This window comes from Argiope bruennichi, chromosome 3, assembly GCF_947563725.1.
Source record: "Argiope bruennichi chromosome 3, qqArgBrue1.1, whole genome shotgun sequence".
Lineage (NCBI taxonomy): Eukaryota > Metazoa > Arthropoda > Arachnida > Araneae > Araneidae > Argiope > Argiope bruennichi.
The window spans coordinates 103,585,509-103,611,248 of NC_079153.1; the positions used below are offsets into that span (position 1 = coordinate 103,585,509).

At 25.8% G+C, this 25,740-nt stretch overlaps 1 protein-coding gene and 1 long non-coding RNA gene across 4 annotated transcripts in view; one reads left to right on the plus strand and one right to left on the minus strand.

Annotated features, from left to right (window-relative positions):
- The window catches only part of LOC129964196 (uncharacterized), an 82,156-nt gene that overhangs the window by 15,349 nt on the left and 41,067 nt on the right, over positions 1-25,740 (minus strand). Inside the window, exon 1 of one of the 2 annotated variants that reach the window (XM_056078918.1) lies at positions 15,589-15,670. The exons of the other annotated variant lie outside the window; for it this stretch is intronic. The gene's annotated coding sequence lies outside the window, so the exon portion shown is untranslated. Of the gene's footprint in view, positions 1-15,588; positions 15,671-25,740 lie in introns of those variants that run through there. 2 annotated transcript variants of the gene reach the window in all.
- LOC129964197 (uncharacterized) overlaps positions 18,430-25,740 on the plus strand; it is a 120,456-nt gene continuing 113,145 nt past the window's right edge. For both annotated transcript variants that reach the window (XR_008784080.1, XR_008784081.1), the window contains exon 1: positions 18,430-18,612. This is a non-coding gene — a long non-coding RNA (uncharacterized LOC129964197). The remainder of the gene's footprint in view (positions 18,613-25,740) is intronic.

Sequence of the window (25,740 nt, forward strand, 5' to 3'; positions counted from 1 at the left end):
TAATTAGTTTAATGATTCGTAACTCTTAGCATTTTATTGCGTTAAGCTGAAATTCTTTTCTTTTTCATAGAGTTATCCAAGAAATTAATTCGTATCAATTTTATTTGTAATTAGGATTTGAATTATGGAAAGAATACATAATTCTTTCCTTACTAATGTTTTATTTTCTTTCTTATTCGAACCTGCATAATAAAATTTAAAAACAAATATTCTCTTTATTCTTTTAACATCTGAACACCTAAACTTCAAGAATACGAAAAAAAACCACTAACTACACTAAAGTACAAAACATTTATTGTTAGAGGTAAAATAGGCTAAACAATCTATAGAAAACGGTAATTTGTTCTTTTCTTCGAATAAGTTATATAGAATTATAATTTCTGACACAAATAAAATTGTTCCAATAATAAATTTTTGTAATTTTTTTCCAGTTTTAATTTTTTGGCATAATAGAGAGTTTTGATAAATTAGAAAGTTAGCAGGCATCATTGCTTTATAAAATTTTAAGGGTTTTTTTTTTCAATTAAGTAATAATACTTATTTGTTTAAAGGTAATGCATTTATTAATTGGTAAGCTACTGATCGCAAATTTATTTGATATGTTTCTCATCATCTCTGCCCTAAAATATTATAAAAAGTATTTCTTAATTTAAATGCAATTCATATATAATTTTCGTAGCCACTTAAAAATTAGTATTTAATCTAAATTGCTTTGAGTAGCTCCTATCTATGAAAATATCTCTTAACCCTAAAAAAGCTAATCTGATTTCCAAAATCTAATTTTATCCATTTTTATAAACAACGGAAACAATTAAAATTTTTATCTATATGTGCCTATCTATCATGTTAGTGAATGAGGCTCGTTCCTAGTATATGTTAAAACTCTAACGCGCTTTTGTTATCGCAAATTTTTCTTCCCTTGTTCTAAAACTGATGGCTTTTGTGTCCTAGTTTCCACAAATTAACTAGAACATCTTGATCTTATCACTGAATTTATAAATTTTACTAGTATGTATACTACTACTTGAAATCTGAAATGCAAAAAATAATGCGATTATTTTAGTTTTTCCCTCTTTTACATTTAGGAATAATATTATATTCATATTTATTATTAAAAAGGACAATTTTACTTCAATTGATTTTAGAAAGTATCAATATTCTCAAGCTTGGGCGCTTTGATATGTTTGAAATTGTTTACTAGAACACAACTATTTATTGTTACAAATTAATTATGATTTGCATGCAAAAATGAAATTTTAAATTTGTATTTTTGCCTTTATTAAATGCAGTTAAAATCTGAAAATTAAAAAAAAATTAGGATTTAGATCATAGGTTCCCAAAGTGGTCCAGGTGGACCCCCAGGGGTCCATAGGAGATCACACGGGGGTCCACGTAGACGTGAAAAGAAAACGGGTTCACAAGTTGTAAGTGGGGGCCCATGAAAAATTTTCTGGTTTTCATAATAAAGAACAAAAATTTTGGCTTGGATTTACCTATCAATGCTTATCGAGATTTTACTCACTTTTCGAATCAGTGATAGAGTGTCTGGAAACTAAAGCACCAGATTTAAAAGAAAATCTGATCAAATATAAAGCGGACATTGCGTACTTAACAGATTTGTTCATAAAATTCAATGACGTTAACTTGCAGTTACAAGGGGATAGCCTTAATTTAATAAAAACAAAGGGTGTAAATTCGGCTTCTCTTGGTAAATTGAAATTAATGAAGCAAAATATTAGTTGGCGCGAATTCTCCCAGTTTCCGCACTTGTCGCAGATAGAATGTCTTGATGAGGATATTCAGACATACACTCAATATTTAAATACCCTGCATGATGACTTCAAAAATAGATTTGAATATATTCTGACGATGGAAATAACCACCATGGATCACAACCCCATTTGATGAAACGGAAGAGGCGAATGTGGTATTACAAGAGGAGCTACTTGAGCTCAGCACCAACGAGGAACTGAAGGTGAAATTAAAAAAAGGCTATCAAACATTTTGGCTGCAGGCAGAAATCCCCGAAAAATATCCTGGGCTGTGGGAAATTGCGAGAAACGTTTTGATAGCGTTTCCCTTGTCATATCTTGTCGAAAGAAATTTTAGTGCCGTTACCAACCTGTTAACAAAAAAAAGCAGATTGAACATCACAGAACGGGGAGATTTGAGATTACTTCTTACAAAACTGAAGCCAAATACGGATAATTTGCTGTCAATTCATCAAGTACATCCGTCTCATTAAAAGTATGACTATTTTCTATTGTTGATTTACATTTCAGAGTTCATTGTTGATTTTGTGTCAATTGTTGATTGTTTGTAATAATAAATATTTATAATTTTGTATAACCACAAGTATTATTTTAATAAATAGAACACAAAAAAATGTGCTACTTTTTTTTTTTTCTTTTTAACACCCCCAATTAAGGGTGATGTTTTTTAGGAGTTTTTAGGAATACAGTAGATACGTAGCATCAAGGGGTCTACCGAAAATAGTAAAACTTTGAAAGTGGTCTACGAGAAAAAAAAGTTTGGGAACCTCTGATTTAGATCATATTAATTTGATTTAGAAAAATAAAATTTTTGTCTTAATCTGTCATAAGAAATGTCACAAAATAAAAACAGTTTTTGGGAATGAAATAAAATTTTACAGTTTATTAATTATTTTTATGCAACACATTAAGTTTTTAAAACTATTGCAGTGGTGTCATATTCTTATTATTATTTCTTAGAAATACAAGAATAATAATGAGTAACTTATATTTATAATACGTCAATTCAAATGTTCTTCCTACTAAGTTAACTACTTTTAACCTAATATTTAAACCGATCACTCTCTCTTAATAAATATATTTAGCACTGGTATGTATTTCCTAAATATATAATACAAGGAGTGAGCTGATAGATGCATATAAAAAAATTCTACTTGAAAATCTCTTTGATATTCTAATGATTCTGTATGCTTGAATACGTTTAAATACATTGAAACTGATTTTGGATCAATAGAATTGATTAAATAACGACACCACTTTGTGGGCTGTTGAATTGTACAGGAAATAGTCTATATGAGGTGTCTGCTATAATTAGGCTGCGTAATAGTTATCACCTGGGTATAGTCAGAGATTGTGGGATATTCTGAAGCGGCATTGAAACGTTGTCAAGGATAAGAAAGCATGACATGGATTCGATTCATTTGTAATATCACTCTCAATCCTAAAATCTAAATGTTACTATAAGCATCTATGTATATTACTTTCAATGGATCAAATTAGTATATCAGTTGCTTTTTTTGACGATGCTTCTTTTAAGCACTAATTATTATACGATATCTCTATTATGTTGTTCAAAATTCTAATTTTTGAAAAGATATCGTAAATATATTATTGAACATTTTGTGCCAACAGAATTTCTTTTAATTACCATAAAAAAATCAGTACCTGAGATATTTTCGATTCCTGAGATGAGTTATGAAGAATTTTTAATGCTGAACATAATTCGTTGCTTATGTTTGAAAAATTTATAAATTTCATATTGTTATAAGTTTTCTGAAATAATTTGAAATAAAAATTAGGAATTAAAAAACGTTTAAAAGGTTATTGTAAACATTTTTAAAATTGTAATGAATTTTTAGAAGTAGCGAATAAGAGAAAATTTGAAAAATGATGAATGTTAAGCCATTATAAAAATTTTACTGTAATTAATAATAACAAAAGCTTGCCACAGTGGAGCTAGTTTGAAATTGCTAGATTAAAAAGGGATAAAGTAAAAAGTTAAATAGATTTCAAAAGGGCATTTTAATTTCTTTAATTAAAAATTTTTTAACATTCATACAAAGATTAAAATAATGATTTAAACATTTTAAAATAAAATAAAGAAAGTTCTTTTAAGCACACGTTTTATACATTTACACACAATGTTCACAAATTCGCGGCAATTTGAAATTGTTTTCGATGTGAAAAGGCAAATTAAAGTATAAATAGAACTAAATGATAGTTAAAAATATTTTTTTAGTGCGTTCTAACAATAAAGGAAAGGAAAAAAATATTAAGAAAAACCTCACAGATTTTATTTAAAGCTAACCATTCTTATTTTAATTTTCAAATGGTCCAAATTTATTTTCTGTTAAATAATAAGTATAATTTAGAATTAAAAAGGTTTTTTTTTATTTAAAAAATACATTCATTTAAATATATTCAAATAATGTCAAATTAAAAACTAATTATATACAAATTTTCTTTTAATTGAATGAGTGGCAAAACAATGAAAACTTAATAATTAAAAAAACATATAGCGCATATTTGCAAATTTCTTCTTTAATTTTGCAAAGAATGATTATTCTTAAATTTGTAGAAGATACAGGTATTTAGAGATATGGACTATAATTAGAAAGAAACAACAATAATAAGTGTTTAATTGTATATTTATCTAAAAAATTAGCAACTATATTTTTATGCGTGATTTTTGAAAAATTTAAAAAAATATTTCTTTAAATAATTTTCGTGTTTAAAAAAAATATCTTAATTTTGTGTTTTCGTCAAAACCTTTGCAAGTAGTAAATAGAATATAGGTCCAATTTAGAAGCATCCAAGAATTTTGTTCCTTACTCTTCAAAAATAAAAAATAAGGGCTGTATATCAGTATATTGAGATCTGGATACCACTTGTGATCATGCGAATAAGTTATTCTCCGCTTGGCATCTACAGCCAATTTTCTTGGAAATTACTGTTCCATTTATATCAATAAGGTCCCAAAAGAATACTCCAACTATTTTCTTCTCTATGCTGCCATTTATTTTATTATAAATTATGTATATGTATCATAATTCTGAGATGACCTTACATAGACTTTCCGTGAGAATAGGTTCGATCAACAAAAATTTCCAAAAGCTTAGTTTATTCAATATCTTTTTGATTGGGCAATAACAAACTTACCGACAATTCATCATCTTGATTAATCATCTAAATGATTCTTACTGGAACGAATTAGTCTTGAGAATTTTATTCTTAGAACCACATTTCTCCAGACGAAAATTACAATCTGCCAGTTTCGAGTTTTCTTATGAAACATTTATAAGGGAATTAATGTGACGAAGTTGTTTACGTAAAATGTGTACATTATACCATTCTCCCAATTATATAAGTTTTTAATTACTTTTAATTAATTAGAAACATTCCGAAGGATTTGAAAGATATGACTGCAAGAACTTTTGAGATTAACTAATTACATATTGAAGAATGAAAATATTATATGTTATGATAAAACTTTGAATATTTGCTAATTAATGCAGTTTCAATATCTGAAATATTGACTTTGAATAGTTAAGCAATTTAAATATTTTTTTTAATCAAATAGCTTTAAAAATTAAAATATGTTCAAGAATTACAGATATTTATTTACGATTTTAATCTAAATTAAATCTTAATGATATGTAATCCATTCCAAATTTGATTTTTGTCAAGTTTTGATGGATTAGAGTTTTTATTCAAGATAAATGAAATAAGTTAATGTAACTAGAAAATCTCTTGATATTTTATTCAAAGTATATTAATTTCTGTTACCATATTTGAAAATTTAAACGAAAACGTGTTTTAAATTTTATACTTGCAATGTATAATTAAAAAATACATAGTATATATTTTTTTATTTAATCACATAAAATACAACATACCGCCATTGGTTTTCATTCATGATCAGATTTTATTCCTTATTTAGGAACTTTAAGAAATCTTTATCGATTTTTGTTGAACAATAGGGTTTAATTTAGAAATATGAATAACACTTCTAAGTTCTTTTATAAATTTAACATCAATCAAAAATTTTATGCTTGAACAAAGTTTATTTAAGCTTCATTCAAAATATCATTTTTTTTAAAGATCTAATTTCAGAATTTCTTTTTTGTGTGTATTCTTTACTCGTGACAAAATATAATTTTTATGGAACAACATAAGGTTAATATCTACTTTTTAATTTTTTTTTCTTTTTTAAAATTTTAGAAAAGTACGAACAGATTAATTTAAATAAAACATTTATTTCAAAATCCAACCTCGTGAATAAAAAATAAAAAGGAGTAATGATGATGCTGGAAAATTTAAAAAGAACCAAGATGGTAAGTCATAATACTCCTTTTCTTAAAATAATGTTTAATTTATGAATTTAACTTTATAATACCTAACTTTTAGAATTTAGGTATCCAAATTTAAATTCTCCTAAATTTTTAAAAATCCTTTTCCCTTTGGAGATTTTATATTTAAATCCCCAAAGAATTGTAAATTTACAGAATAATTCCATGCGTTTTAAAATAAAATCGAGCTTAGAGGCAGATTCTACATTAAGATTTAGAAACGTGACTTTAAGAAAATTATTACTTAATATGTAAGAATGAAAGTAACAGGTTTTATTTCAAATTCTACTTTATAGCCGTGAAGAAAAGAATTATGACTAGCAATTTCATTTCCATTTTATTCAAAAGAATGCATGATTGATGCAGATAATAATGTTTTAAACCCGATTAAATATTTACGTATGCGATTCTTGTATTATTTCAGTGTATTTATTTTTTGTGATAGAAATTTTGAAATAATTATTCAAGTGCAAGCTTTCAGAATAAGAAATAAACTTATGATATTTTATTTTATTATTTATAAGATTGTCATGAATGCTTTTAAGGTGTACGTACACACTTGAAGATTTTTTTTTAAATTTTAACTTTAAAAATCCAATTTTTTTACAGTAAATTATTAATATATGTTTAAACTCATTTCAGTGAGAAAAAACCATATTACACTCATTATTAATTAATTAAATAATATTTAATGAGCTAATTAGCCTATTTTTTGAAACATGATATCTTAAATTCTAATTTGTACAGACACACAACTCTAGTTGGAAATGATGCCTAATATTAGTCTTCATGTTGTCTGCCTCAATCAAGTTATAACAATAAATAGTTATTTTTTTACAATATTTTCATCAACGATGAATAGAAAAAGCGAGATTTTTTCTTTAATTTTAACTTTTAAACAACTATTAAAAATTTATTTCTATAAATATAACTTTGATTGAGGCACAAAACATCCGCTATTTCATACAGATTATTTTGATATATAAATAACTGTATTTAGTTTATTTCTTGTTGAGTTATGATTGTTTGAATAAAGCAACATAGTGGAAAAATATCATTCTTCATAAAATGAGTTTTATAAACACCGTAACTAGAGTTTTCAATGAAAGCACCTCAAGAAAAATATTTATAACTCGAGAAATATTTGGAATATTGGCAACATCTTGGTATCGTTTGAAAGCTAAAGGATCAGAGAACATTATTAAGCAATAAAAAAATATTCGATATTTTGAATTATTTTCGAAGTTTCAAGTGTGTACATACACCTTAAATAGATAAATTGTATTTTCCTTATAATTTATCAGGAATACTTAGTCATAAAAATTGTACTTTTCTGACTTTTGCATACTTAATTTGCAAAAAAAATTCCCGACTATTTCTAATGGGGTAGAATTAAAAAATTAATGATTATGTAGTTCTATTGGACACAAATAAAAAAAATTATAGATTGTCATCTGTAATCCTAAAAAATAAGTGCAGAAAATATTAACTATTTTAGCACCATAATTTATTGCAGAGAGATTATTTCGGTCACGAAAATATAAATTCTACGAATGACATCTATCAGAAAAAAGGAAATTCAGTCATTAAAATTTGCACAATGTGAAGTTAAACAGACCAAAGGATTCATCTTTCGGAAATCAACGCAGTGAAATAATGAGTATTATGCAATATCTCTATAGCCTTACTCATCATAATTTTGTTTCCTTTAAGATAATGAAAGAGACGAATGGTGAATACTTCATTGAAATAATCAAACAAGAATTGTTTCAAGGAATCTCCTCATCATTTGAAGAAGAATCATATAAAATATCGATTCGATCATAACCAAATATACCAATTCCATAAATAAAGAAAGAAAGAAAAAGAACCATATTCTCTAGGATTGCAGTGTACTCCTTCAGCGAATAATCAACCGTTGTCATTTTTTTCCGTCTACCACAACATGCTTTATGCTTAAGATATAGCTCCATCGAACTTTTTAATATTTAAAATTCTTAAAATTTGTTTAAATGATCTACATTTTTATTATTATAGCAGAGATTCAAATAGAATCGAAGATTATTATGAACTCACAGGCTCAAAATGATTCCAGGGTGCCAATATCGATGCATTTTTATACAATTCGATGAAGACAATATTGATATGGAATTTTTTGGGTAATGAAGATATGGTTCCTGAAACCACTACTATGCCAACTTATTTACATGCGTATACTTACTGATTCTATGATTCATTTTCGAATATAAAAGGTTTGATAAAATTCGAATGGATAAGACTTGAAACTGATATCCCATCTAATGCAAGAAACAAACGCCCTTATTGGCATAAAATGATTAACAATATTGTTAATGTATCCTAACAATATTGTCCAGCATTCAGAATGTCTAATAATATCAAGATGTCGCACAATATCGTGTGTTAATATGAATTTAATGAATAACCAAAACCTAATTTTGCACCTGATTTTACCTCTAAGATAATAAATTTGATTTATCTTTATTCAAAAAAATATCAATAAAAACTTAAGCTGTATGCTGATCATTGAAAATTTGCTATGACATAAAAAAAATTAAATGCAAAAACATAATTTAAAATGAAGAAAATAATTATAGATAATTAAAAATATGTATATATTTTAATGAAGATTTATGTTTTAAAATGTACTCAGATTGAAAACAAATATTTTATTTTTGAGCAATAAATATGCTTTGCGTGGAATAAATTAATGGTGTGTCTAATATAATAATTAATAATGCCTGAATGTGTTACAGTTACATGAAAGTCACGTAATTTAACTCATTTAATTACTAACTAAGATTCAGTCGAGATGAATTAACTTTATCAGCATCTTGAGTTAGAAATACAAATTAGCACGCTAATTATATACAAAACTCTACTGACTGTTGAGATGAATAAATTCTCAAGAAAATGCTAAACAAATTCATTTTCCATGGATAATGAAAATGTTATCGCTACCATGATTAGTGGTTGACTCGTAGGTTGTTTCCATTTGTTTGAGGGAATTTATCAGAGAGATCAGTGAAGCTTCAGTGATAAATTTAGCAAAGTGTAAATTTAGATATTCGTTTCAATGAAATGAATGTGCTTTCTTAAATAAATTGCAGACTTTATAAATCCAAGTAGACTAAATAACATTGATAATAAACTAAATAACTAGAGCATGATTATTTCTGATCTTTTAACTTAAAAAAAACAAACCAGAAAACTTCTAATTATTTTATATATTTTATTGGTCATTTCGACAACTTCAATATAAAAACAATATTGAGTTCAAAACTAAGAATTTTATGAAAAAAAATATAACGTGATTAATTGAAATCTTTCGTATTTGATCTTTTCAAACTATTTTATCATTTTTCAATTGTTTTCAAATCTTTTTTCCTTTTCAAAATATTTCTTAATGCTTGAAATTCATTAAATACTGTTATTGAAGCCTTTTAAATATAGTTGTTTCTTTATTTGATTCATATAAAAAATATTACGTTAAAGGTCTCAAAATTATACAATTGTTGGGGAGAAAAACTAAAAGTAATTCAGAATTTAACGATATAAAATGATTTAAAAATACATTTGAGGTCTCTTCATTCTTTTAAAAGTTTCCCTCCATTATGATAATATAGGAATACATTTTGAACAATATTATGTAAAAGTAACTATATGTGTTTTTTAGATTGTTTGCCATTCTCTTTAAGAATTTGAATGCCTTAACTACATTAAATTAATATATTTGTATTTCAAACATAGAATTTAATGACTATTTAGAAGTAATTTGAATATAATTTCAATTAGAAATCAAGAAATTTTTGAATGTTTCTACACGCTTAATAAAATGGGAATAATATTTTAAAAAATATTAGATATTTTAAATCTCTTGTTTTAGTTACTTTTTCACCTGTACCGATTTAAAATTGCATGACTATTCTAAAATATCTTATAATTTCCATAATTTGAACAAAAAACAGCCAAATAATTCATGTATTTCCATTAATAATCCATTTCTTAAAATGAAGACCTATTTATTTAAGTAAATAGTTAATTTTTTGCATACAATTTCGATTTTAATCTATTCAGACCTTTTGGCTGCTCTTTCACAAAGTATTCTAAAGAATATTCATTAAATATTTATTCCTCCTTCCTAAGTATCGACTTGTATTCACCAAATGAATACAAATTAAATTTCGTAATCACCATATGGGATGAAGAATTTTATTTCAGGAACTGGTAGATTGAGAAAATGTTCCATATATATATATATAATGTAAAACATATATTTGTGAGCAGTTTCGTGGCCGAGGAGAGAAGACACTTTTGTGATTTTAAAACTTCGCTTTATTCTATCCCGGGAGGCACAAGAGCGAAAAGAGAAAAGTGTCACAGAAATATTTTCCCGATGATTATATACTACGAGATTCTGATAGGGATTTCTGTCCACGTGTTGATTTAGGATAGGGAAATCTAGGTGCTTTTTTAAAGAATATTTAGGTCGACAAATTTTTATCCCTTCACTCGGAGCATGGGAACCGCTCATTTAAGCATTTTTTACAGAGCTTCTGTTGCATTAATGAAATGAAAAAGGTGTAATTGGATCAGGAAATAAGAGAACATTTTAGCATGAAATAAATATAGGTTAAATTAAGATAAAAATTAGGAAAATTAATTTTTAAATTAGATTTTAAAATATCATTATATATATATATATATATAATATAATACTTTTTTTTATTTTATCGAACAAGACGGAAATAGCTATAAAGAACTTGATTCATATCGTGACTCAGTTCTTTTCGTTGTACCTCTGTTGAAATTTCTGATGTTTTCTAATACGTAGCTGGTGGTCTTGTACGATTTTTCTTTCACAAATGAAAGGCTATGGGTCTGAATTTCATTGTCATCGACGTATGTGTGTATTAAATTGATACAAGTGTGTGTAGTTTCACTTTGGTTATGATGTTGGAATTCGGAGCGGAAAGGTAGTTTTATGACCTTTAGAAAGATCGTTGAATCATTGATTTTCTTTCATTGCAACATATTGCATAGAATCAAAATTCTTGCAAATTAAAATTTTCTTGTCGATTTAGGAAAATATTTTTTTGTCTTAACAATTAACATAAAGACAATATGTTGGGAAGCAAATAATTTTTAATAAAATTATAATCCTATTATTATTTTCCAGAACAAAGAAAATAACTAAGTTTCTTATAATTATTTTCTGCGTCATTATTTCTTTTAAATTTCTTCATTTCATATAAACATCAAGACAGAGAGCATACGTGATAAAATAAGAACCAAAATAGATCCATGTAAATTTATTTAAAGTACAAATGTAAATTTAAATAAAGAAAGAGAACATAGCATTCGAATTTAACTTTGATCTCTTATACCTTTATAAACGAGCTTTCAACTTTTTTTAGAATCAGATAATAAATTTATATGTTGATATCGTATTTAAAAAAATATATCTAGAATAAAGAAAGTTCAGTTTAAACATGAGTTTGTAATCTCGGGTAACATCATTCTATCAGTTTCTGAAGCTACGCTTGTCTTTATAATTGGGTCATTTTATATACAGTGTTGTTTTAAAATAAGAATAGAATTCAAATGTCACTCTACGATGTAGGAGAAGACGGTACGATTTGGAAGCCTAAGTAGATCAGTTTAATTCTAAAGGAAATGAAACTTTTAATCTCTTGGTAAACTTTGAAGAGGTGTGTTTTGCAATAAAAGAGATTTTGAGACACGTTTCCTTATGGAAGGTGTCTCCTGCGCAAATAATTCAAATGATTCAAATTTAAAATGGGCTAACCTTTATTAAAAGAGTTTAAGGCAACATTCAAAATGCTAATTATACACAAGGCCTTATACAACAGATTCTCTCTTTGTAAATAATTAATGATTATATGAACATAAACTTTTGATCAGTTCAACTTATAGCTGGGCTTTCGATTGCATATATTTGTAGACAGATAAAGAAAATTAAACTCAGGTTTAATCATGTTTTATCAAAATATTTTCGCCATTTTTATAATTAAAAATTTACATTCCTTTAAAAGGCTCAAACATAATCAACCTCACTAAGTTATCATAGCAACAATATATTTTTTGAATATGTAATATCAAACAATTTATTATTGTGGAAGAATGTATTGATGTATCGAATGTAGCTTACAAGATTTACAAACTTATATCATTATAAAAGAGAATCATAAAATCATTTTCATTGAACAATAAAAACATATTTCCATACAAATAGAAAGGAATCTAAAGTTTTGGGTAATGAAATGTTTAGGAAGTATAAATGAGAATTCGATAATATATATATATTGGTCTCTATTTACAGCTTCAATATTTTTAGCTCATGAACTAGAAATACATAATTATAAATTAGTCTTTTAAAAGTCCATATGCTTTTTCAGAATTGATCAGTTATGCTGTATAATATGTAATTTTGGAGATCTTATAGAACACAATTTTTTGTTGTAAATTAAGATAATTCTTTAACAAATTCGTTTATTCTTAAAAAGAAAGTATATTTTTAAATAACGGAAAATATTTAAAGGATTTTTAAGGAGTTTCTAATCATGTTTACATTTGTTGGTAAAATTCGGATATATTTGCTGGATTTTTATCTTTAAATTAGAAAATCTGGCCTGATATTAATTGCCTTCATTTTCAGAGGATTATAAATTCATATTGTATTTATGGAAACGGGAATAAATAAATAAAAATTAACAGAAAATTGTCTGCAAAAGATTTGAAATACTTGACCATTGCAAAGTATAAGAATTAAGCTTTATCTTCGAATATTCTTGTTTAAAGCATCTACCATTTTGACGCAATTGACGCAGAGAAAACCAAAAATATAGACTTTTGGAATTATAAGAAATTTTATTGGCTATCAAAAAATAATATAATAAAACATTCATAAGTAAATTCTTCTTTAGATTAAACAAACTGAAACCAAATGTCATGATCCGATTGCGAAATTTTCGGATTTCCTGACCTTCATTGCCAAAATGCAAGATTTATTCTGCGAATATTCACGCCAGCTGCCATTAATCGCCTTATATTGCTGACAAGCTTTTCGAATCTGATTTCACATTTGTTGAGTTTTGTTACGAAATCTTTATTTGTGCGTCATCAAATAGATAAATATTTCAGTCACTATTATAATCTATTACATAATAAAATATTATAGACATATCTTCCTGAAATTTGTTTTCAAAATTTAGGTTTTTACTTCAATCTTTCATCTAAGCTTCGAGAAATTGAAATTTGAGGTCACAGTATTTTGTATTAAAGAACTTTTATTGAAAACCAGCTTTAAACAAACTTCTTTATACGAGCCCCCATTCTTCTGCTTCTTCTTAAGCATGAAACCGTTATTGTAATTATTTTAAAATCTTCATGCTGCATATTAAAAGAATTTTTTAGTGAAAACTGTACATTCCAAATACTTGTCTAATTTTAAAGGTAATTTTAAAAGAATCTGCGATTATATTGTAAATGTATATTAATAACGAGCGAAAATATTGAAAAGTTTTTCTGAATTTCGAAGCCAATATTTTATAATATAACTTAAGAAAATATCAATGTATAAAATGTAATAAGACTTTTGAGAAAATCTCTTTAATGATACATTTTAAAAGAGAAATTGAAAAATTTGTTTAAATTCGCATTATTTATATTTTAAATTTATTTTTAAAATATCAATAATTCAAACGATCTATAAACCAATAAGGAAAATACTTTTGCTTTATTATTGATTTAATTCCTTTTTCTTGTTAGAATTCATCTAAATTTATAGGTTTGAGCATTACTTAAGATAACTTTACCTGCATCAGTTTAATGGTATTTTAAGGAAGACAGATTCGGATTTCAATTTACAAATATCTTGAACTTCTTGATATTTTAGAAAACATTTTAGCTGTAAAAAATTAGATCAATTGAACAAAACTCATTATTGTTTTTTTTCAAAAACAAATACTTTAATGAGTTTAAATAATTTAGAAAACGTAACACAAATTTCAGAACTTAATCATTGTTTCTCCCCTGTTCATAAAGCGTTTTCGATGTATTTAAAAAATTTAAACATCGTGACAACTATTGATAGATTTAATTAATATGTTTAAATTAAGCATTAAATAGCGTACAGTGATTAAATTTTAACTAGCAGGAATATTTTAATAGGAATTCTTAAATGATCATACGTAAAAAAATATACTTTTATAAAATAGAATAAAATTTATCCTACTTAGAGGAAACATAATTTATGTCCATCTATCATAATCGTCATCTAGTTTCCTTTTTTCTTTCAAATAAATTACTTGCTTTATATCTACTGTCTATTTGTTCTTTTATTTTGCTATTTATACAACGTATAATGAAAGATTAAATTACCAATCGTTTTGAATATTAAATCTGACTGTGATATTTCTAAGGAACGTTTAGACGTTAAAGTTATCTTTATTAAGGAAATTTAATTCTTTTTCATTTGATAAATCCAAAAAAAGTTATTTTTGGGAAAGTATGAAAAAAAAAACTATCGATCTAAGAAAAACAGTGAAATGATTCGATACCCAGATGTTTTGAGAAACTTAAGTAATGTCAGAAGTTTTTCCATATTAAAATTATCATTTTAATTAAAATTTAAGCTTTCTTCGATCAATAAATCTGTAGGTAAAACTTTATTTTATTTGGAAATAAGAATTAAAAAAAATTCATACGTATGCAGACATTTAGTAATGAGTATATATTTTTTAATAATTCATGTAGGCAAATGGAAGCTAAATATTTAAAGATTTACGAAATATATGAAGTTTTTGCTGAAATTCTATACAAAAGAGAAAAAAAATATTTCTTTAAAATAATTGACAAGGAAAAATTCCCTATTACATTAAGACATTTGAAATTCGTTTCAATTTATTGTAAATGTATATCTAAGCGGTTATAATTAAAAGCAAAATTTTGATGCATTTTCTGAACAAAAAAAGTTTTATGAATTTATATGAAACATTATAGCTCTTTTTCAGGAACAAAATATGAAGAATTTGAGAAAAAATAATAATAAAAAAAAATTCTAGAAATATTTTACTTAGGAAACAATTATTATAAATATGATACTTATAACTTTCAAAAAAATGTAGTTCGAAAGAATTTAAAATTGTCATATAAATATATTACATTTTATCTTAAATAACTTTTCATATCTATTGAAATTTGTTTAAAACAATTAGCATAGGAATTCTAGAACGTACCACAGGAATATCGTTAAAATATTTTAACTTGTTTATTAAAATAATAAAGCAAAGATCTTTATTTTTGACTATCATGAAAATAAAAAATATTACTGATATTTTGAATGGATTCTATTATATTTTTAAAAAATGTAATGCTATTTTAAATATCTAAATGAAATTTAATTTAAAAATAAATGAATCACCCACCAAAAGCGAAGTTCTCTTTACTGCATAGGACTGCCAACGGATGACGATTGCTTTCAACCGGAAGTACCTGTGTCGTAGATCCGAAACTATTTTAGAAAAGGTTTATAAAGTCTACCGACGCCCCCTGTTCTCCAAGCAATCGACCAATCGGAAGCGAGTCCCAACAACCAATCACAAACTCTGCGCTAGCACCCACATTTTTGAAGAAAAATGTAACTGCGCCTACATTTCTTTCGCCGGGGATTAGGGAAGGTTTTGGTTTCATTTTTTGATTTCTTTTTATCGGAGAGCAAGTAGGGAGAATTATGTAAAAATATCCTTTCTTGAGTTAATTCTGAATCCTTGAGTTAATTCTGAGAAATATGAATATCGTCATTGAGATATCTTGAAATTTTATCCTTTTGGTACTACAGCAAGGCCCAAATTAAATTAATTTCTCCTTCCCTCTGGTAACTGAGTAATAGAGACGTCATATCAAATTTCAACTTAGTAAAATTCGTTAATTTTATTTTTAATGGTGCTTTTAAATGTCACTGTGATGATAACTGATTGATTATTACGTAGGTATTGATTGCATTTTATTGTGAATATCAATAGGAAATGAAAACAATACAAAGATCAAAGCCAGGTTTAAAACTACGACAATTTCTTAGAAAAAGATGTGATGTATTGCTCACATATAAATAGGTAACCACATTTCGATCTTATATATTTGCAAAGGGCCGCGGTGGCTTGGTCTTGAGGTCTCGACTTCGAAACTGGAGGGTTTCAGGTTCGAGATCCGATTCCACTGAATAACTGTCGTGTTAGCGGGTCTGGTGCACGTTAAACCCTTCTGGGCCAAACGTCCCCCGCTGGTGTGATGTGGAAATTTCGAGAGGGAGGTGGCAGAGTTCAGGTATCGACCTCTTCATCTGACCGCGGTTCAAAATTACGAGGTCTATGTTAAAATAGCCTTAGTGTTGCTTTAAAAAGGGGCGTTAATTTAACAACTAACTCAAATAAAATAAAATAAATTTACATATTTGTGAAATAAAACTTATCTTTGATTTTCCTTGTGATTCTGTGTCGGACAGAAAGCAGACGAGTTGATGAATCCAGGCTCCATAAATGATGAATACTCTACTCATTTTAAATTTTCATCAAACAATACAGATTAATACAACTACACGTTTTAATACAATTCGTAAAAAATTGCAATTTTCTGATGTGGAAAATTTAGTAAAAGCGATGCCAGCTCAGAAATCGTCCATGTTATTTGATCTAGCTTTAGAAGTATGAAATACTTTCCTAACAGCAGTCTCTTAAATCCTTAAAAGATATTTAAACGTTATAAAGAGAAAAAGCTTAAAGAAGGCAGCCAATTTTTTAAAGCCGATGTTTTATAGATAAAAATTTTAGTAATTGTATCATTTTTAATTTAATTACTGAAATGTATGAAATTATTTATATTTCAGGTCCAGGTATCAACAAAACAGTAATGAATGGTTTTAACAGTATAATTTTCACGTGTAAAGATATAGAGCTTTAAGGTTCCCTCTACGCAGATCAGCCTCAACATCATATAGAGTTATCAATTTTCATTTCAAAGTTATATCTTTATTGAATAATGGTAAGCAAGTATTCTATATCTGCAACAGAGTTAGAGAAATTTGATATAATTTCTTACCTGCTTTAATTTATGCTTTATCTGAACTTTAAGTTCACTACCTACATCCTATTAATCATAATTAATATATTTATTCATACAAAAATTTGAAAAATGAAAATTTGTTTTAAAAACAAAATATCAGACGAACATTAAGTTGGTCTAATACTGAGTAACGATAAAATTTTAACTGCTCTAAATAAAATCATCTCTTTGTAAAGATAATACAGAAACTTTAAAATAATGTCAATAAATGAAAATAACAGAAATTTTGAAAATTTAATGAATAAATTGTATTATATACGTTTAAATATATTTTAATTTACTTATTATAAATTAATCAATTCTTCGAATCTAAAAAATATTTTTCCAAAATATTTTTTTTTCAATGATTTGATAATGTGGTTTATTTAAAGATGTTATTTGTGTTACATATTATTGAATATTTGTTATTACATATTGAATATATATTAATCTAAGCTTTTCCAATTAAAAAAATATTCCTTTTTATTTTGTTATATAAATGGACTAAAACTCTTTCCCTCTTTGTTGCACAAATTGTATTAAAAAAGAATCCTCTAATTTCTTATATTATGACATGATATGCATTTATGAAATTAATAAATTTCTAGAAGGGTTTCTAGATGACAAAGTAAAAAAAATATATAATTATACTTCTCTTTCATTAATTTAGCTTAACTTTACGTGGAAATCTCAAGTTTATTTACTATATTTTATAAGTCCATATAGAATAGTTTATTGTTAATTGCTTGCAATTAAAAATACAGTAATGAAACACTTTGACAAGCATGTAAAAATATTTATTCAAGTTCAGAGTTTATTTGTTTAAAAAAATACACACTATTTTTCACGAGATGTACAAAGTCAAACAATATTACACGAAATTATTATTAAAATAATGATTCAGTCTAATGATTATAAAAGCAAGTTACATAAGACCTTTCCCATTTCCAAAAAAAGAAAAAAAAAAGTGTTGTTAATTTACAGAGGAGTTATCATCTTGCAAAACAATTCCTTAAGAGAACAATGCACCGCCCTAAGAAAAAAGCCAGCGCGACAGCGATTAAGATTCGTATTACTCATCCGGAATTTCTCAAGCACTCAATCCGCTTCAAACCAGCAGGGACCAGTTTCTTTTTTTAGAATAAATTTCAGGCTGTCATATGCTCAGTTCTCCTGAGGTGATTTTCCTTTTTCCTGATTATCGGCCAACGCGGGTCTTAACATTGCATTATGGATTAATCTGCAGCAAGAAAGCACACTGGATACACGAACGAACTTTTACCTCTGAAAATCGCTGATTCAAGCTTAATCAATGCGATTGCAGAGAAACGGGAAGAGTTTCGCCTCTTGAGGTAAGTTTTTAAGAAAATTTTGACTTAATTTTCCTTATTTAGAGAAAATCAATCCTTCTGCTCATTAATTTTGTGTTAAATAATAGGCGGCGGAAAGAAATGTATTAGAATTATTTTTAAAAAAGTGTTTTTCAAAAATGGTTTTGTTTTGCTAAAATTGGAACAATCTAATCTGAAAAAAATCTACAAATACAAAAATTTGTTGCAGTTTTCTTAATTTAGTGAAATTCTATACTCTTGTTTATTTTCTAAAAAGAATATTTAAAAAGTCCTAATTATTCAGGACAAAGCATTTTCATTAAGAAAAATTAAGAGTTGTAAAATATTACTTATATCGAACAAAACATTTCTAAATCAAAAATTGAATGTATATTTATTATAATTTACATATGATATATAGAGTTCGTGGATATTCTTCCATATACTAAATCAAATATTAAATGAATCAAAGTGGTTCACAGATACTTTCAGATCTTTAATTATCTCCCTCAGGAACATAGTATTTTATAATATTATTTTAGATGTTAATTATATAATTATTATTCCTTATCTTTTCCTAATATTTAAAAAAAATTTAATAATTGAAGAATTTCTTAAATAATTATCTTTTTGAGTAGTGACTTTGATTAACTTTGTAAAGTTGATCATATCAGCATGCAAATAATGAAATTAGAATTATTTTCATTCTTATTTTAACGAATTTTCATTAAAACTTTGCCTTTTTTACCGTACTGCGAACATGAAAAAATAATAATACGAAATAGAATTTTGAAAATATTTTTAGAGTAGATTAAAAAAATACATTTCAAAATAAGATCATTCATTGTATGTAGGTTTGTAAATCTTGTTATCGGGTGTGAAATTATGATGTCATATATTATTATAGAACGAAAACTAGCTGGCTTTGATAGTTGAATTTATTGCTTACAAAAGTATATAATGCTTTTGATTTATTGCCTTCTAAATACACATTAATTAATAATATAAAAACTACTGTACTGAAATGAAATGAAATCAAATTGATCTAAAAAAAATCAGAAATAAGTTCATTTTTTACCATTTCATAAACTCAATTTCTGTGCAGAGATCTCCTATTCTTTTTATTATTATTCGATTTCTGGTGACATTTTAAACAATATATATATATATATATATATATATATATATATATATATATATATATATATAATATATTCTCATAATTCATCAATATCATCATCTATATTCATCAATATCATTTATTTTTTTTATTTATTGTTTGATAAATAAAATACCAAACCAAATAATAAATGTATGGATAACTGGCATTCATCAATCAATTTCATAAAGAATAATGAAATTCACGAAATATATTCATTAAGCTCTTGAAATTAATTTAATTAATTTATTATCTTTGAAACTTTATTGACTAATTATAAATCTGTCATTCGAATTGACATTTGACATTAACAGGAATCTCTGTATATGATAAAATTTAATTCAAGCAATATCAATAAAATAAACCTAAGACCAGAACAAATCATTAGATAATTAGTCATAACTTTACAATAAAAACATTTCTTCTAATAAGAAAAGATTGATAATTATTTATAAAATTTTATCAAAACTGTTTAAAGATGAAACATCATTAAGAAATAATGTTTTTCTTTAAATATTAAAATCTACTAATAATCCTTTAATAATAGAGTATGGAAATTAATTTGAAAGATCAACAAATTTATTCTTTCAACTAATAGAAAGGACAGAATTTTGTTTCCAAGATAGAAGGGTATTTTTTAAAATTTATTTATCTATTATGCCATTTTAAGGATTTTGAAGGTTAAGTAAGTAATGTAATCTGAACTAATCAGAATGCAATATTAGTTATTTAGAATGCTCATCAAGCATAAATTCAAACTGATGGTCAAGATCATTTGATTATTTATTTTTTACACAGCATATTCTTTGATGATCTATTAAAATTAATTATTTCGAAGAAAAGTATTTAAGAAAAGAATGATAGGCTATTAGACTTTTTAAGATAACAGTAAGAGCTAAGACACTAAATTTAAAAAAAGAAATTTTATGAAAATTTGCAGATAATTATATAATTTATGACTTTTTTTCCTTTTTAAAACCTTTTAATGTAGAATTTAATGGCCACGTTGAATTTAAAAATTTACCCAACAGTTTATGTGCAAGTAAACTTTTGAAGCTATTTTATTTCAATAAAATGAGTTTATAAAAATCGATCATTTGTTATTCGATAAAATTGTTATTTAATTGATTATTTGTTATTCAATAAAATACTGATTTAATGAAAATTCTTTATTTTCATCTAAAAATATTTCTTATTAAAAACAATTCAACAATTTCTGATACGTATTTAATTACGACTAGCTAATCAAAAAAGGCAACTGAATAGCTTTGTAAGTAGCACTTAAAAATAGATGGTTAGAGATAATGTATGATAGTGGATTTTCATTATAATTTATGATTTGTTCACGTACAAATCCGAGAGTGAAAGTGAGATTAAAAATATGAAACCATGAGCTTTCCTCTTGGAGAAAGTCAGAAGGTAATCAAGATAGCATTATTTAGGAAAGACGTGTTAACGACATTTATGATAAAGTTCCTGTTTTCAATCAGTTTTTTGTTGTTGTTGTTGTTGTTATGTAAACACAACTGAACTTTAAAGAAACGTTGATTCAATGTATTTTCCATAATTAACATGTAAGCCATAATTAACATATTAAAAGTGAACTAATGTAATTAATTTGTGAAATTAATCGTCTGCTTTTGAAGAGGAATGTCATAGGATTATATGTTATGGCTAAAAACATTCGCCTATAATCATGGTGTTTATTTTAATATATTTTACATCTATATGCAAATAATATTTAAAAATATCTGAGCTATGCTGGAATATATATATATTATCTGCGTTATATTATTTGTAATACAGAAAAAAATACTTTTATATGACTGTGGAATTGGAATACTGTATTCTAAAACCAATCATGTCTGTCTCGCTTAAACTTTCTTAGAAATTTCACCTCGAGTGCATTACATATTTACTTACACATAGAACTGTTGCTTTTCGTTTTGATAGAAAAAGAAAGATAATATTTGCTTTGTGAGCTACTAGGGAACAGAATGTATATAGAGTTGAAAGGATCAGATTCCAATGTCATCTTTTAGATGTCAACCGAAATTGAAGTGAAAAAAAAATCGATTTATTCTAGAGTTTTGAAAGGAATCCTTCTTAGTAACTGTAAATTTATAAATATAGAGTAAAAAAATATTTTTAGCTAGTTAATATCCTATTAACATGCAGTTTTATATTTGAGCTATACATTGATGAATTAGAAGAATTTGTTGAAGTTCTAAGGGAAAAAAAGACATATAATGAAAAAATACTATAATAAAATTCTTATTATCTTGTTGAACTTGTCTTGTCATTCGATTATCGTGCACCTGAACTTAACCTTTCTTGAGTTAAGTAGATCTTATCACGCAAAACGTTTGGTAACAAACCATCTCAAATAAATGGAATTATCCTATTGTTTGGCTATTTCTTCGATTAATGCTTTTAAAAACTTGGCTGCTGTCTTATTCAGTAAATTCTTTAAAATTATTCATACCATTTTTTTTTACCTTTATTGTTGTATTTAGTAGTACGGATACTTGATAGAGACAGGCAGCTTCGGATAATTAAAAAATGAAAGTAATTTATATAACAGTAGAATATTACAAGCTACTTTTTTAAAATTAAAAAAATTAGCTTCACAAATGTTATCCGTTTTTAACAAATATTTGCATTTTTAAAAAAATAAAATTATTATATTAGACGTAATGATTGCCATTAAACCACTTCATTCTATGATTTTATAACAGAATTTACATACATTAAATGAAAGTTTAATTTCGAACACTCAGAATTTGTTTTTAGTTTAAAAAAAGTGCAGATGAAACAGAATTCATTTTTTTGATGAGATACAGGTCGTTAATTTAATATCCTCGTGATTTATTTACTAATATAAAAATTTTGCATTAAAATAGTTTGCTTAAGGTTGAATAATTTAAGTACATATTTAATTAATAGTTTTAATTTATTTAATGAATTATACCTTATTAACAATTTATTAAATACTAACATTTCAGTATTCACAATATTTGAAATAAGGTCAATTTATTAACAATATTCAATATTCACATACAAATAAGGTCAATTTATTAACTTCCTCATTTTTTTTTCAAATTTGTCATTGCTTTCGTTGTAACTAAAGAAAACTTTAAATTCAATCCATACATATAATATTTTATGTTAGTATAAAACATACTTTTGCCTAGAGAGCATTTCAAAAAATTTACACTAATTCTTGTTGATAACTGTATTAGGCTATAAAATTTATATAAGAACAGAGATGATTTAATATTTTATTTTAGGTTTTCTTCCAAGCCAAAATATATTAATCAGGATAAATATCAAAATTGTTAAATGACAATTGAAAGTTTATGTTTGCTATTTGCTATAATATTTAAGATTTTTGAAATTGATAAATATCATGAAGTTGGTTTCAAACTAATGATATGGTTTGATGTCATGAGTTTGGTTTCAAATTTCAACTGGCCAAATTGTCCATTATAATAATTAATGTGAGCGTAGTGTTTGAGTGTGTTGTTCAAATGAAAGAAAACATTTTTAATAGCTTAGTACTGTTTTATACAATGTAACAAAGAATATTGTTACATTGTACGTTATTTTAGTGTAACCGTGAGCTGGATAATATGAAAAGAAAAACTTGAACGGTTTTCCGACATTTGACAACAAATACATTCATTACTGCGAACTATGAATTTCTTCCATGAACTTCTTATTTAAAGTTCCTTACAATGGAAATATTTCATAAAATATTAAAGCGGAATATTTTCCACGCTGCTTTTAAACATTTTGGAACCGAATACTAAATTCTAGCATGCAGTCTATCTTTCTTTAACTAATATCAGTAGAAATTCTAAAAATGTGCCTGTTCTAAACAAAGATTTTCTCTGGATACAATCGTATTTGAAGGACAATAGGAAGAAGAGGCGATGAACAGTATCTATTCTGTACCACCTTTTCTGTTGTGCAAAATTGGAAATTGTTTCTATCTTCTTCGGAAATATTTGTTTCGAATTCTCCCTCGCACTATTTCTTTCTAGCTGATAATAGACGCAAAAGATTTTGCATTGAAAGAAAATCTGAATATCATTTTTAAAATTAATATTTCTTCAATATCAATCGTTTGTAAACAAGATGAATGCACCACCAAATTTTAATAGCTGTCATAGCTGATCACTCGGTACCGTAAAGAGCTGTAATATTTGCATCTCAGTCATTTTGAAAACCAATAACTTATACAAGCGAAATTAAGATATCTGTTATGCGGTTGAAATATATAGAATAGAAAGAGTTTTCAGATTTCTTGAGATCTAGGGCTTTTTCTTACGTTAAAACAATATCGTTTTTAAGTAGATTCCTATAGAAAGACTATCTATTCAAGAGTTTTCATGAGATGACTTTAGAAAAATTTCTGCAGATTTTCACTTATTATGGTCTCTAGAACCCAAAACCACCCTTCGTTCAAAAGTTTATAATATGCGTATAACGCTTTTCCCATGTTATCTTATGAACAAGATAACTACAGTCATTTCGTTTGGATTTGAACCGATTTGAAATATGTTATTAGAAATGTAGAAGCTTCGGACGTGTTCGTAAATGGGCCATCTAGTTCATACAGGGTAGAAATGGTGGCGTGTGTGTGGTATTGAATTATTACTTTCCCTATAACTTCCTTAATATTGAAGATAGAAAAATAAATTTAATTATCCAAATTAGCTCATTATTAGACGAACAACTTTTGTATTTAATGTTTTTCGATAACTGCAATATCTTAGAAGTTAGGGGTTAAAATGTGATTTTCAAACCCTAATTTTTCCTGAAAATAGATTCATGAAATATTAACTTATATGAAAAGGTATTTACATCTACCTTCCAGTTTTCCGAGAATTTTTTAAAAATTTTATGTATGAATATTTGAAAGTCATTTTTGAACAAATGTATGTTTTTAAATAAATGTAATATAGTAAATGTTTTTAAACAAATGTAATAAAGTAAGTGGAAATATACATATCATAAATAATGCTGAATTTGAAACTGATATGAGTGTGTGTGCGGGCATATCATGTTAATATTTTGATCTAAAATATAATATTTGCAAATAAATATAACAAATTCTGTTTTAGCCAATAAATATATTCGTAAAAATTATTTCATTTTCGATATTTTGTTTATGTGAGTTATATTATCTTTAAACGTTAAATAGGAAAAGTAGAACTATCTTTAAAGGTTCATAAAGATAAAAGGTTATCTTTATTAAAAATTGAATTTATTGTGCACACATTAACGAAAAATTTCATTGAATTTTTAAAACTCTTAAATTTTGAATCATTATAGAAAAAACTAAAGATGATTGAATATTTACTGATATTTTATTATTCATTTTTCACAGATATTATGTATTCATACTTCATTTTAATTTTAATTTCCCATCTTGTATCTCTTTTCTCTCATCAGACGATTATTAATTATTTAGAATGTTTTCCTTATGCTCATAATTAATAGCGGAGAATAACTATATTCCACATTGTTTGAAAATTTTATGCAATTCAATAAAATTCACATGGGGTTTATATAAAATTTCATCTTGTGCCATTTGGTGGGAATAAAATGCAAATGAAAAAGACTTTTAGAATACTCAGAGCAGAAAATCAGTGAAAAATATCACGCTTCAGTGTAAAAATAAAATTTTAAAATTTCAAAACTCTTCCCAACGTGAATACGACTTCAAAATGCTGATATATATATAAAGAAGTTTCAGATAAAATAACTAAATAAAATGCATTATTTATACTATAAGATAATCTATTCCTACTTTTGAATAATCAGTTATAGAAACATCGAGACTTGTGAAGATTATATGAATGTATAAAATATAAAATAAGAAAATAACAGTTCAAGTGTTAAATGTCTGTTTTTTTTATATGTGTGTAGAAAAAGGATAACTTAAAAATTCCATGACTTAGCTATGTACAATTTGATTAGTT